Source organism: Rutidosis leptorrhynchoides, chromosome 4, assembly GCF_046630445.1.
Source record: "Rutidosis leptorrhynchoides isolate AG116_Rl617_1_P2 chromosome 4, CSIRO_AGI_Rlap_v1, whole genome shotgun sequence".
NCBI classification, from domain to species: domain Eukaryota; kingdom Viridiplantae; phylum Streptophyta; class Magnoliopsida; order Asterales; family Asteraceae; genus Rutidosis; species Rutidosis leptorrhynchoides.
Window position 1 is genome coordinate 547008853 of NC_092336.1, and position 15326 is coordinate 547024178.

A 15326-nucleotide genomic window follows, 5' to 3' on the forward strand; every position below is an offset into this window, starting at 1 on the left:
TGGCCGCCCGAGGAGAGCCAGTACAGCCACCCGTGCAGCCACCTCCGCATGATTCGGACGACCCATCCTCCGCTGACTCTTTATCCGACGACACCTCCTCAGACGACTCCAGTGATGTTGATTCAGATGAGGACCCTGATGATGCACCTGTACAGCCACCCTCCACCCCGCTGAAGAAGCGGTACCGTTTCGATGGTAATGTCATTCCAAGGATTAATGGAGGTCGATCATTCATTGATGCTCATGGTCGGCGTCGTAAGGTTACCACCCGAAAGCGGCTTGTGCCGTACCCTGCTGATCCTTTTGTGCGTAAGCCTTACCGCCTTGCAGCCTCTACTTCTGGAGCCGGACCTTCTGCACCACCGGCACCACCTGCACCATCAGCACTGCCTGCCCCACCATCTCCCACTGTCGAGGAACTGACAAAGGAGGTGGAGATCCTTCGTGCTCGGGTAGCTGAGCTCGAGGACCAGATGTCCCACGTGATGGACATCCTTTACCCACCTTCCCCATAGGACATTTGTAGTAGATTTCATTATGTAATCTAATAGTAGTTTTATGTATTACTTATGTATTGTACGAATCTATGCGGATGTATGAAACTTATTATTAATGAATGGAACTTTATGTTGTTTACTTTTTGCACAAGTGTTCTATTTACATTTTGGTACAATGGTTTTGTGATAACAGTATCTAGTTGCTCTACTTAATTAACATGTGTTGTGTTGTTTACATGTTGGTTGTTAAATACTATATTATCATATATTGAATGATGGATTTTGACTTGAGTCAAAATTTTTGTTTAGAACATCAATGGCCAACGGACGATCAACACCCACCACAGCCCAAATCGAGGAAATGATCAATGAACGAGTCACTGCAGCTTTAGCATAAATGAACCCCCAAGCTCCACCGCCACCGGTTATCCAGCCCATTCGTAATGGGTGTACATACAAAGAGTTTCAAAGCTGTAAGCCCCACAACTTTAGTGGAACGGAGGGGCCAGTTGGTCTCACTAGGTGGTTTGAGAAATTAGAATCTGTGTTTCGAGTTAGTAACTGCTCAGAGTCGAACAAAACCAAGTTTGCTTCATGTACGCTGTCAGACGGTGCACTAACATGGTGGAACACTTTGGCTCAAGCAAAGGGTATTGATGAGGCGTTTGCTACTCCATGGGAAGAGTTCAAAGGGGCCCTGATTGAGGAATATTGCCCTAGGACAGAGATCCAGAAGATGGAGATGGAGTTTATGCAGTTAAAGGCTGTTGGGAACGACTTTGATAGTTACAACCAGAGGTTTTTGGAACTAGCCATGATGTGTCTGACGATGGTTACCCCGGAGTTTAAGCGAATGGAAAGGTACTTCTGAGGACTTTCTAAGAGCATTAAGGGAAATGTCACCTCATCTAAGCCACCCAACGTCCCGGAAGCAATGCGCATGGCGCATAACTTAATGAACCAAATCATCATCGATGAACCGGAGAAGGCTAAATCCAAAGCGGGTAGTAGTGATAAGTGTAAGTGGGATAAAAACAAGGGTAGAGCCTATGATCAAAACCCGGCGAAGCGACATGAGGGTTTCAAAGGAAACAACAACGGTGGGAATCCCAACCCAAACACAAGCTCAAACCCGAACTACAAAGGTACCCTACCACAGTGCAAGAGGTGCTACAAGTACCATACCGGGTATTATAATGTGGTTTGTGAAAAGTGCCAACGGACTGGGCATATCGGTAAAGACTGCAAGGTTACCACCCTGAATGTGAAGGCGAACCCGAATGGACCGAAAAGGTGCTACGAATGCGGACAGACGGGCCACTTCAGAAATGCGTGTCCCAACAAAAGAAAGGACGGCGGACCACCGCTTGGCAGAGCTTTCAACGTTAATGCAAGGGACGCCCGTGAGAACCCCGACTTGGTGACAGGTATATTCACTATCAACAATCTATTAGCTTCTGTCTTATTTGATACTGGTGCCTATAGGAGTTATGTATGTAGACACTTTTGCGATAAGATAAATTGGTCATTAGTTCCTTTAAAAGAGAGTATGCTTGTCGAGGTAGCCAACGGAAAACTTGAAAAAGTTGACCAAATTGGCCGAGGAGCTATTATCAACATAGCTGGTGAGGATTTCAAGATTGACTTGATACCCATTAAGTTGGGAAGTTTTGACGTGATCGTCGGTATGGATTGGTTGACCAAAGTAAGGGCCGACATTATCTGTGGAGATAAAGCTCTTCGTATACCACACGGAAATGGTGAGCCACTGATCATTTATGGAGAGAGATGTACCTCGAAGCTGAACCTCATTAGTTGCGTAAAAGCGCAAAAGATCATGAAGAAAGGACATCTTGATGTGCTAGTACATGTGAAAATGTTAGAAACTAAGGTGAAGAGTGTGGATGACGTACGAATTGTGAACGAATTTTCCGATGTCTTTCCGGAAGAACTGCCTGGATTACCGCCACCGAGAGCAGTAGAGTTTCAGATTGATTTAGTGCCAGGAGCTGCACCTGTAGCTCGCGCACCTTATCGACTCGCACCTTCTGAAATGCAAGAGTTGCAGAGCCAATTACAAGAACTGCTAAACCGTGGATTTATCCAACCAAGTTTCTCACCTTGGGGCGCACCTATTTTATTTGTGAAGAAGAAGGACGGATAATTCCGCATGTGTATCAACTACCGCGAACTCAACAAATTGACGATCAAGAATCGGTATCCTCTTCCCCGAATTGACGATCTTTTCGATCAGCTACAAGGATCAAGCGTTTACTCTAAGATCGATTTGCGATCCAGTTATCACCAGTTGAGGGTAAAGGAGAGCGACGTGATAAAGACTGCATTCAGAACTCGTTATGGTCATTATGAGTTTCTCGTAATGCCATTCGGATTAACCAACGCACCTGCCGTATTTATGGACCTCATGAATTGTGTCTGCAAGCCATACCTGGATAAGTTCGTTATCGTCTTCATAGATGATATCCTCATCTACTCTAAGAGCGAAGAAGAACATGAACAACATCTTCGTCTAGTGTTGGAACTCTTGAGACAAGAGCAACTTTATGCAAAATTCTCCAAGTGTGAATTTTGGCTGAAGGAAGTCCAATTTCTGGGTCATGTTGTGAGCGACCAGGGTATCAAGGTTGATCCCGCCATACATCTATTTAACATCAATTGATTAAATGAAGAACGAAAAAAAAAATAGCTCGATGTCCCTGTTCTTGATTCATTTTATCAATAGCACGATTTCGATTTTTATTTCAAAATCTAATAATGCAGTTTTATTAGGAATCATGTATTTGAACTACCTGTAAGTTTTCAATCTTTAATTCCCTCATTTGATCTCGAATTTCGGAGTCAAAGTTTTAAAATAAAAAGTCAACCGATGTGTTTATCGTGAAATTCGAATTCTAGTTGATGTTTTCAGATCAATTGAGGATTCAAAACATTTCTAGGAACAATTTGAAACCTCTTTCATGTTAAAATTTTTGTCTAAAACCCTCTGGAAATCAAAATCAATCTTTGAGTTCATAATATTCAAGTCGAGTTGCTGTACTGCAGTTTTACTCAATTTTTTTCTGTTAAATCAACAACAAATTACAACCAAGTCGTTTCTATTCGATTACAAGTTTTAAATCAATTGGGGAATTCATTTTTTATTTATTTGATGCACTGGTCGACTAGTTTTCATGATGAAGATGAACTCAGAAGAAAATAAGGGTTATATATTTCTGGTTAGGGATTAAAACAGAAAAACAGATTCAGTGTAATGGTTTAGGGTGTGGTATGTTGAACGAGAGGTTCGGGTTCAAGTCCCGTCTTGGGCAATCTTTTTGGAAAAAGCTTTCTAAGGTAGTTATTTATTTATTTATTCATTTATTATCATTATTATTATTATTGTTATTATTATTATTATTGATTATTGGTTATTGATTATTAGTTATTGTTAATATTACAAAGTATTATAATTATTATTATTGAAAAAGTATTAGTTATCATATATCATAATGTTATTATTATTATTTGTTATTACTAAATATTATTATCATTACTAGTATTATTATCAAAATTGACAAAAGTATAATTATTATTAGTAGTATTATGTTCATTATTAATAAAACTGTCATTTTAATGGAATTAACATTATTATTATTATTTTTATCATTAATAATGAAATGATTATTTTTGTAGTTTTTATTATTATTAGTATTATTATCGACATCAGTAATACTAAACATATCATTATTTTTAAATCTATCGATTTATCTAATATTATCATTAAGAATATTATTAGTAGTATCATGATTATAAAAATTTACGTTTTCATTGAAACTGTCATTTTAAATAAAAATCATCATTCCTTAGTATTATTATTATTATTACTACTATAATTATTGTTATGGATATTACAAAAATTATTAATATCATTACTATTGTAAACCTATAACATTTTAATTATTATAAGAACTTTCATTTTTTCTACTATTATTATTATTATTATTATTATTATTATTATTATTATTATTATTATTATTATTATTATTATTATTATTATTTAAACATTATTATGATTATTATCATTTTACAACTAGTATTATTATTGTTATTACAAAATAATACAACTCATTGATCATTATCATTATTAATATTATTTTATCAAACAAATACTTATATATAAAATATATATATATAAGTATATATATATACAGAAATATATAACGATTGAAATAATATATATATAAACTTATTCGATTACGAGTATATGTGTTAATATATATACTTGATATAGGTTCATGAATCCGAGGTCAACTCTGTACTTGTTCAGTGCCATCATACGCATAATTGCTACAAATTATCGTATCGTATCGTGAGTTTTCATAGCTCCCTTTTTATCTATATTTTTGGGCTGAGAATACATGCGCAACTTTTATAACTGTTTTACGTTTAGACACAAGTACTCAAACTTTTATGCTATATACATGCTTTGTCATGCTAAATCCCTGCCGTAATATCGTTAATTGTTGAGGTATAAGATGCAAGCTTAGTTATTGTGAGTAGCGCTACTCAGAGTGACGTCTCTAGTCAGTTGACCGTTGGTCTTGACTACATAATAATGATTCAACGACACGAATAACAAGTGTCATGGGGTAACTTTTGTTTAGTCGCGATATTACAAACTCAGCATTACTTTTAGATTGGTATTTCTATATCAATCAACACTTTATATTGATATTTCTATATCAACTTTATTAAATCTTGTGGTCTAACACTATTATTGAAATCATTATTTATGATAAACCTATGAACTCACCAACCTTTTGGTTGACACTATTTAGCATTTTTATTCTCAGGTCTTACATAATGCTTCCGCTGTGTATTTGCGAATTGAAAGCAACATTTCAACGAGTCATTCATGGATAATTTGAAGGACTTGCATTTGCTAATTTGATGATGATTGCTTGCTATGCTTGGAGTCTTCATTACATATCATATCAATTAAAGACATTTAATGCGTTGCTTATTAAATACAATGTAATCTATTTATCTTCCGCTGCAAAACTCAATATAACGTCTCATATAGAGTCGTTCTCGTTTATACAACTGTGATTTGATATAATTAGTCACAAATATCCCAGGCCCTATTTGGGGGTGTGACATTAGGTAGGGATGTTGTATGTAGGTGTGTGTGTATGTATGTATGTATGTATGTATGTATGCATGTATGCATGCATACACGCATTTGTAAGGTATGTTAAGGTATGTATGTATGTATGTATGCTTGTATATATTTATGTATGTATGCATGTATATATGTATGTATGCGTATGTAGGTATGTTGGTACGTATGTATGCGTGTTTGTGTGCATGTAGGTATGTACGTAGGTTTGCCCCATGTATGTATGTAGTTATGTATGTTTATGTGTGTTCATGGTTGTTTGTATATGTTCATATTTGTTTGTTGCTCTTTTAGTGTAGCTTCTCTTCACTGGGTTTGAGCTCCGCATGGCACTTTTTTTTTACGGCTCTATTAAGTGAATGAACAACTCGCGTCGATCTATTGGCGATGTAACTACCGCTTAGAGCCTAAAGTGAACTCCAGGCATGATTTAAAACCCATGAAAATTTGACTATACCATTTTCATGGCGTTTCCTTTTTTCATTTATGTTGTTATATATATATATATATATATATATATATATATATATATATATATATATATATATATATATATATATATATATATATATATTATTTTATTTTTATATATTTATTTTTTTATTTTTTATTTTTTTATTTTTTATTTTTTTATCTTTTTTTTGGGCCGGAGGTCCCCATAGAAGCAATCTCTATATCCGTCGAACATAGAGAGGGAAGACTTTTTCTAGCCTTGGAGTGTTTCACTCGGGAGGAGAAACGACTTCTCTTTATTCTAGGGTAGAGGAAGGATTGTCTACGTCTCACCTCCCCCATACCCTACACATGTGCCATGCATTGAATGTTTTGATTCTGAGTTTATTTGTATCGTTTTGATTTAAAAAAGACACTTTGTAACGAATATTATTATTTTGGCGGTAAAACGCTCGAAGAAAAAAATGAAAACATTCAATGCATTGAATGTTTTGATTCTGAGTTTATTTGTATCGTTTTGTTTTCATCTGTGTGAAGTGTTTTTTTCGAAATTTAGCCCGATTTAGAGTTTAGGGTTTAGTGTTTTGGGTTTAGTCCCGAAACCCAAAACCCAAAACTCTAAACCGTTCGTGTTAAAATATTCAATCTAAACCCTAATTTCTAAACCCTAAACCCTAATTTCTAAACCCAAAACTCTAATTTCTAAACCATAATTTTTAACCCCCTAATTTCTAAACCCTTAAAAAAACTCAGAATGCATTGAATGTTTTCATTTTTTTCTTCGAGCGTTTTACTGTCAAAATAATAACATTCATCACAAAGTGTCTTTTTTAAATGTTCATATTTTCATGTGATCTTGATGCCTGAAAAAAAAAATTCAAAAAAACCGAAAAAAATTACCACCCTCCACTTCCCCCCAAAAAAGTGCTATATATATATATATATATATATATATATATATATATATATATATATATATATAGTGGTAGGATCAAGGGAGAAGTAACCAATCGGGGGAAGCAAAATTTTTTTTTTTTTTCGTTTTTTGAAAAAACTTTTTTCACGAACATTATAGATTGAATGAAAGTATGGATATTTAATAGAGACACTTTGTGATAAATGTTTATATTTTGGCGAGAAAACGATCGAAGAAGTAATATATAACAATTATCGTGTTTTTCGAGCGTATGTTGAGATTTTAGATATTAGGGTTTAGATATTAGGCTTTAGATATTAGGGTTTATAGGGTTTAGATATTAGGGTTTAGAAATTTAGGGTTTAGGGTTTAGATTTAGGATTTATATTGAGTTTTTAATACGAACGGTTTAGAGTTTAGAGTTTAGAGTTTAGGGTTTAGGGTTTGGTGTTTTGGGTTTATGGAATAAACCCAAAACACCAAACTCTAAACTCTAAATCGGGCTAAATTTTACTTCACAAAACATGTAAAAAAACGTTCACATTCTTCACGAACAATATTATCATAAATGTTATTTTTGTCGATCGTTTTCCCGCCTAAATAATAACATTCATCACGAAGTGTCTTTTCTAAATGTTCATATTTTCGTGTGATCTTGATGCCGGAAAAAAAAATCAAAAAAAAAAACGGAAAAAAAAAAATTGCCTCCCCCCGATTGGTTACTTCCCCATTGATCCTGCCCCTATATAGCATCTACCGTCAGGTATACACAAATCTTCTCAGGGGTGATAGCAAGGAATGCAAAGGCATATGGATCTCATAGATTTTAAGGTGGAGAATCAAGCTGCTGCGCATGATGAACTTGTTATAGAAGATTGTGATATAAATTTATAAGCATATGTAGCTGTTTCTTAACTATTGCTCTTTGCATAAGAAAGGATGTTCATATTAATATATGACTCGATTCATTTCTTTGTCACATGTATAAACTATCTATTACAATAATATATAAGCAAAGATATAATTTATCGTGTTAATTATCTGGGTGCCTTGTTAATTAGAGATTTAATCATATGATTAATAATAATTAATCACACAAAGTTACATGTGTCCTGTATAATGAAGGAATGGATGCGCTGATTGTCGAGGTAAATACAAAACATGCAATTCAGGGAAGGGTCAATTAAACGCCAGACACAAATTAGAATAAACTAGAAAAATACTGGATCGCGCGATGCGGCGGGACCTTTCGAATTGCATATTCATATTTAATGTAAGCGTTATAATCATTAATTAATCACCTAAACCAGCCACGGAGTACTTTCTTCTTGGTTACTACTTTCTAGTCTCTAGTCAATAGTCCATGATCAATCCTAGATTATCTTATTAAGGTTAATCAAGGATTTAGTGCAATGAGAGGGTATAATGGATGTCGATTATGGTTTTGGGACCTTATTGTCATATTTCGTTAAGTGCTAAACGATCAACAACCATGTCCCGATCTTCGCAAATTACCTTAACCAAACAATGATCAAGTCTCGGGCAAAGTCACAAGAGAGATCAATATGGCTAGAGCAATTCTTCCAGAATCAACAACCTAAAATGAGAGGCCAAGCTCCCTATTTATAGGTTCAGGAGTTACGCGGAAGTAAGATGTGCGGGCACTTAGGCATTCCGCACAAACACTGCGAGAATCCTTCGCACTCTTTAATATTCTGCGTAATCCTACCGCATTCGTTTGGGCTTTACCGCGGTTTCAGTGTCTTATGCTTTTGCCTTTAAATGCCTTTCCACATTAAAAATGTACATATACATATGTATGTATATGATCAAGTCCCCCAGTTTATTGTGTCACAATTTCGCAGAAAATGTAAGACAATAAACTCTAAAAATTTGTAGTCTATACGGTTCTTAAAAACCATTCACATATGTTACGCAGTTTCGCATATCACCTAGATTATCCACCCGCATTATATTTTTAACTCTAACGGCTATATTTCTAGCCGTTACAATCCCTTCGCATTTTAATAACCGTTGGATCGTCATGATTATTTGTAAACGGCAATATTGCAACCTTATGAGTATAAATAGAGAACATAACCGCATATTTCCATTTTCACTTTCTCCCACTAATTTCTCTCTCTAAAAAAGTGCGTTTACAATTTGCATCGCATTCATTCAACTTACTGCGTTTTCCTTTCTCATATTTAGCAAATCACCGAATTACTTTCCATCATGTCTACATCACGTTCTCCAGCAACCTCAAGTCCTTTAGTGACTGACTACAATTCACTTATTACCGAAGAGTTACTCGAACAGATCAAGCTTAATTATCCGATGCTTGATCAATTCATACCTATTGCACCTGCACCTGGTGTTACTGCTGACAATCCCCCAAAAGATTATATTACCATATAGGAAACCTCGCTGTACTTAGGCAATCTGAGGCTTCCTTTTACTGACTTCTTTTTAACTGCGTGCCAGTTTTACGCGGTTGGTCCTGGCCAATTGCATCCTAATGCGGTGGCGAAACTTATATTATTTGAAATGTACTGTAATGCCATCAATAGGCCAGCTTCTCTGGACGTATTCCGCAAGTTTTCTACCATCTTAACTCACGATGCCAGCTGGTTTACCTTCAAGTGCCGTAATGGTGTTATGGACACACCAAAGGAGAATGTTGGCAACTGGCAACAATCTTTTTTCTTTATAAAAAGCACGGCTCTCCACGGATACAAGAAGATCAACACCTGGGTAACTGCATGTTCTAAATACAGCAAAGACCGCGTTACCCTTGATGAATACGAAACAGAAACCTTTCAACAGATCATCAATATGCGTCTCCAAATTCGCCCTTATGGAATTGTGCCTTTACACGTAGGCAGGATTTCTATGCACTGGCCATGGGCAAACCAAATTGGCATCTTCAAGGATGCAGATGATAACAGTATATACTTGTCTTATTTACCATTTTCCTTTTGTTAATGCGTATTTTCATATATATACAACTGTTAACATTTACCATTATTTTCGCAGAGATTTCTCTCGCCCAGCTCATGCGTCAGAAGAATATCACAGGATACACTTCTTATCGTCGTTCATTAGAGGATGACAAAATTACCGACGTTGAAGAGCCACTGATTAATGAGAACACAATTGCGGAAATTCATGAAAAGTAGAAACGCAAAAGTTCTACAATTAATCTCGCTGCTTCAGAAAAGAAACGCTCAGAACGCGTTGTTCAAGATGATTCCGAGGAGGAAGGTATAAAAAATATATGTTACAATCTAATTATAAAAAATATTGCATTCGTACTGCAATTATTACGCATTCATACTGCTTTTGCTTAATATAAAAAATTTTTATTCAGAACCCATCGATCTTACGAAAAGTTCACAAGAAGGTCCGCAATTTAATATTTCTCAGGATGTTTCGCACAATATTTTTGATAAAGGCTTTACTTCTGCAAGCCTAATTATGTCAGTTAAATTCGACCATCTCCATGAACACGTGAACATCGATCGTGAAACAGCCGCAGACCAATTATATAAGCTTGGATCTGCAGTTCCCGCAGATGTCCGCAAGGAGTTTGAAAAATTTTATGATGAAACCATGAAAAGTGCGAGAGTGCAGAATCTGTATGCGGCAGTGTGTTTTCTTGTGGATGACGTCCCTCGCAGAGACAAATTAGTCCAAGAGTTTATAGCCCAAGAAAAAGCATTAAAGCAGGCCGACAACAAGATTGCACGATTAGAAAAAGAAAACGCCAAACTTAAAAAAGAACTTGGAACGTCTCAAACTGCACTTCAATCAGCCGAGGCACAAGTGACTACGCTCACTACTGCGCTTGAGTCCCAACAGCAGTTTCCAACTACAGATGACCAATTTAAACAACTTGTCGCATATCTCCCCAACCTTAGCCATAAGATCATGGATTCCAAACCAGTTTCGCAGAAATTCCAAGCGTTCCTTAACGCGGTTAAGCTCCGCAAACGCTGCGAGTTTCTGTCAACAATCTCAGATGCTTATGGTATTGGTCCACCATATCCAGAGGTCATAGATAAGGAAGTATGCGATATGGAGGTTGCAGAGAAAATTTATAGCGAAACCAGCCAAGGCATAGAGCGTATTGATATTCCAGCTCTTGCCGCACTTAGCCAACAGGAGAATATTACTATTAAGGACATTATGGAACTTGAATTGTAATCGCATAGTAAATCCGCAATTATGATTGAGTGTATTTTTGTAACACATGACCGCTGTCGTATGCGGTTTCATTAATGGAAACGGTAAGCAACGGGTCCAACAGGCTCCAAGATTTTAAAAGGACCAATGTATCGCGGGTTTAACTTATATATATATATATATATATATATATATATATATATATATATATATATATATATATATATATATATATAAATTTTAAAACCACAATAAATCTTTCCGTACTAAGCTATTATGTGTGAATAGTAACTACTGGGTAAATTTTTATATCAGTTGCAACTTTTTATTTTTATAGCGCTTTAAGTACTTTTCAATATTCATAATCACTAGCATTGTCCTTTGCATTTTCACTGTTTATTATTGTGCACATAATAAACAACTACTTCATGCGAAACAACCTGTATGCACGTGTGTTCACACATTATGAATCTTCTAAGTCCGCCGAAACGATCCTTAGGCAAATTTGCGTTTTATGCGAAGCATCCAAGCATTTAAATATCTTGGGAAAATCATAAATATTAATCTTTTCGCATACACATTTTATTTATTGTAACATTAAGTGGGCTTTACCATCACTTATGCAATTTTGAGCCTGGTACTTTCACACCGCTCCTAAATTACAATTTTCGCACAAATTCTTGTAAATTTTCAATTATATCCATTGTTTCATTTCGCATAACAAAATGGATATTAAAACAGCGTTATTTTGATAAAACCAATTGCATTCTGAGCCTTAACATAATTCTGCATAAAGTGGGCTTTTCCATCACTTTAGGCCTCATTCTCCATCATTCAGTTACATGTTCACTATATATCATAGTTTACGCGATATAGTGATAATGATATTGTAACAGAAGTTGAAACACTTTATTTATTAACATTTTGTTGTTTCAAACAACACAGAGTAAGTAAAGACAATTTCCAACTTCACCTCTAGACAATAATATGCGTGTGAAAATCCGCATCTCCATTATTCGCACTAAAAATTTCATGCGAAATTACAAACAACCACATTTAAAATCAATCTATCACCATAACTTCCATGTTTGTAACCACTACATGACCTTCGGTTCCCACATTTCCATTCATTATTATAGATGCACACAATGGCTGTTGAATCGCAGATGTAACTGTCGCAATGCCTTTACATGTTGCAAACTTTACCATCCCATGAATTGGGGATGAAACAATGCCCAGCTTACGAACAGCAGTGCGCCCCAAAAGAATGTTATAGCGAGAAACAGTATTCATTACATACAGATTCAACAAAGCTTTACGCGAAAGCTGCGCATTTTGTTCATCAACAACTTCGATTTCCAACTCTAACTGCCCTATAGGCCACGCAGATTCACCAAAAAAGCCTGATAAAGATATTGCGGTTGGCTTTAGCTTGGATTGAACAACCTTTGGCAGCTTGCAAAAACACTGATTATACATAACATCAACACTACTACCAGTGTCCACGTGGACTTTCATTACTTGAATACCCAGTCTCGCAAGCTTGCATGATATCACAATTGGCTCTTCTAAAAATCCGCAACCGTTTTCTGACGCGAAAGTTATAGGCTCAAGTTGCCATTTTTCATAACTTTGCGTTTTTTGCGTCTCTATATCATCATTAAAAGTCACCATGTTTATGACTTGAATTTGCTGCAAAGTATCCTTCTTTCCAACCACCTTCGCACCTAAGTTTTTAACCGTGGGTGCTTTGCGCTCTTATTGTACCACCGAATTAACATTCGGTGTTTTTGGAGTAGCAGCTAATGCGGGTACAACGATTGCGTCAGTGGAGCTTGCTTCCTTTTTAATTAAAAGGTGATTGAATTTTCCCTGCCCCACTGCGTCTGCGATTAACTCAACAAGGTCGCGGCATCTGTTTTTATCATGCCCATAATCATCATGAAAGATACAAAATTTTGACTTGTCATGCCTATTGTTATCACTTAACTGCGGTAGGTCTGGAAATGCCTTAGCAACGTGCTCTTGCAAGAGTATTTCCTTTGGCGTCTTGGACAATGTTTGAATTACAGCAAAGGAATCATTATTCCATTTTCGCGTATAATTCCTGTCGCGATTATTATAACCTTGATTTCCGCCGTCTAAATTAGTACGCTGTCGATCATTACGCCAATTTCCACCATTGTTATTCCTTCTTTGCTGACCAGATCCGCGGTTATAATCGCGGTATCCATCCCCATTACCATCACGGTATGTGTCATTATCATCATGCCAATTTCTGTCCTTGCCCCATCCGCAATGTTGCACAATACTACTATCCTCACCACAGCGAATATAATCATATATTTCCTGCATAACTTTAGCAAAATTACGCAGAACATCTCTGTTAAGGCGTCGCCCAAGGGTTGGGTGCCTTTGCGGATTTATCGCATGCACAAAACCAGAAATTTTTTGATCTTCATTAAGATTTGGGATTTTTTGACATTCATAAATGTACCTTTTCAATAATCCTCCCAATGTTTCCTTAAATCTCTGTTTAATGTCATGGCACTCAATGTGCGTCTTTTTCTGCGGTAACAAGTTTTGAAATTGCAAGAGAAATTTTTCTCTTAGATCAACAAATCCCACAATGCTTCTTGCGTTTAGATTATGAAACCATTCACGCGCTAATCCCTGCAACACCATCGGGAATACACGGCACGCAACCGCCTCATCCCAATTATACGTGCTTACAACACCTTCAAGTCTTTGCAAAAAATCCAGTGGATCTGTTAATCCTGAATACATACCCAAAGTTGCAGGCACAATGGGTGGTGTGGTGATTGGGTAATCAGATAAGTGTTCCACAAATTTATCAATCGCAAAGGTAATTTCATTTGCGTTTTTTGGCCGCACTTCTTTATTTTCCACGCAATATTTCTCAATCATTTTCTGTATAACATTTGGATGCTCAAATTTGTGTTGCATATCTTTTGGTGCCAACTTTTTAAACATATCTGCTAAAAAAGTTTGCGCATTTTCCATTTTTGCAGCCTGGGATGTTTCTCCTTCTTCATAGTAACGCGGAACAGGCGTGGAAGGCCTTTTGCGTTTTAACTTTGCAATTTCCAACACTTCAGGATCATTTTCAGAATTTTCAGAATTATCAGTATTTAGCAATACAACTTTAGCACCTTTCGCTTTCTTTAAAAGTATCACTGGTGAACCAAAAGCTCTTTGGTCTTGCACTTCATCTTGCACATCTTCATCATGTTGTATTACTAACCTTTGCGTGTTCGGTGATGATTCATTGAGTGGCCATTCAAAATTGTTTGGAATACGGAGGTCAAAACCTCTTTCCTTTAACAATTGCCTTGCCTCTAAAGGCGTGAGCACTTTTTCGCATTCTTTTTTGACATTATTTTTTCTGCGGTTTCAGCTCCACTAGGCGCATTACCTCCAATAACTGACATTTTATCCATTTTTGTCTGCGCATTTGCGGTTGCTAATTTGGAATTTGTTTCTTCTGTTTGCTGTTCTTCACGCGTCTGCGGCACATTCCGCCTTGCCGCATTCATTTTTTCAGCTAAAATATTTGATTGCGTTTCTTCCATTGCTTTAGCATTTGCAGATGCTTTCACAAGCAGTTCTTTAGTTTGCTGACTAACTTCAGGACTTGATTGAAAGTCAAAATTCGAAGCATTTTTCGGATCCAATGCACCTATAGTGCTTGCATTCTTCTTTTTGTTACACGTAGTCATGTGTATTCAAGAATAACTTGAAATTTTCACTTCTTTTGGATTTAAGAACACCTTCCTGCAATATAATACAGAAAACAACACGATTAGAATTAGAAAATGAGTTTAATAGCTCGATTGTAACGAACGCAAACTTCTCTTTCCAATTCTATTCGTGTCCCACGGATGGCGCCAATTGATCAATCCTAGATTATCCTATTAAGGTTAATCAAGGATTGAGTGCAATGAGGGGGTATAATGGATGTCGATTATGGTTTTGGGACCTTATTGTCATATTTCGTTAAGTGCTAAACGATCAACAACCATGTCCCGGTCTTCGCAAATTACCTTAACCAAACAATGATCAAGTCTCGGGCAAA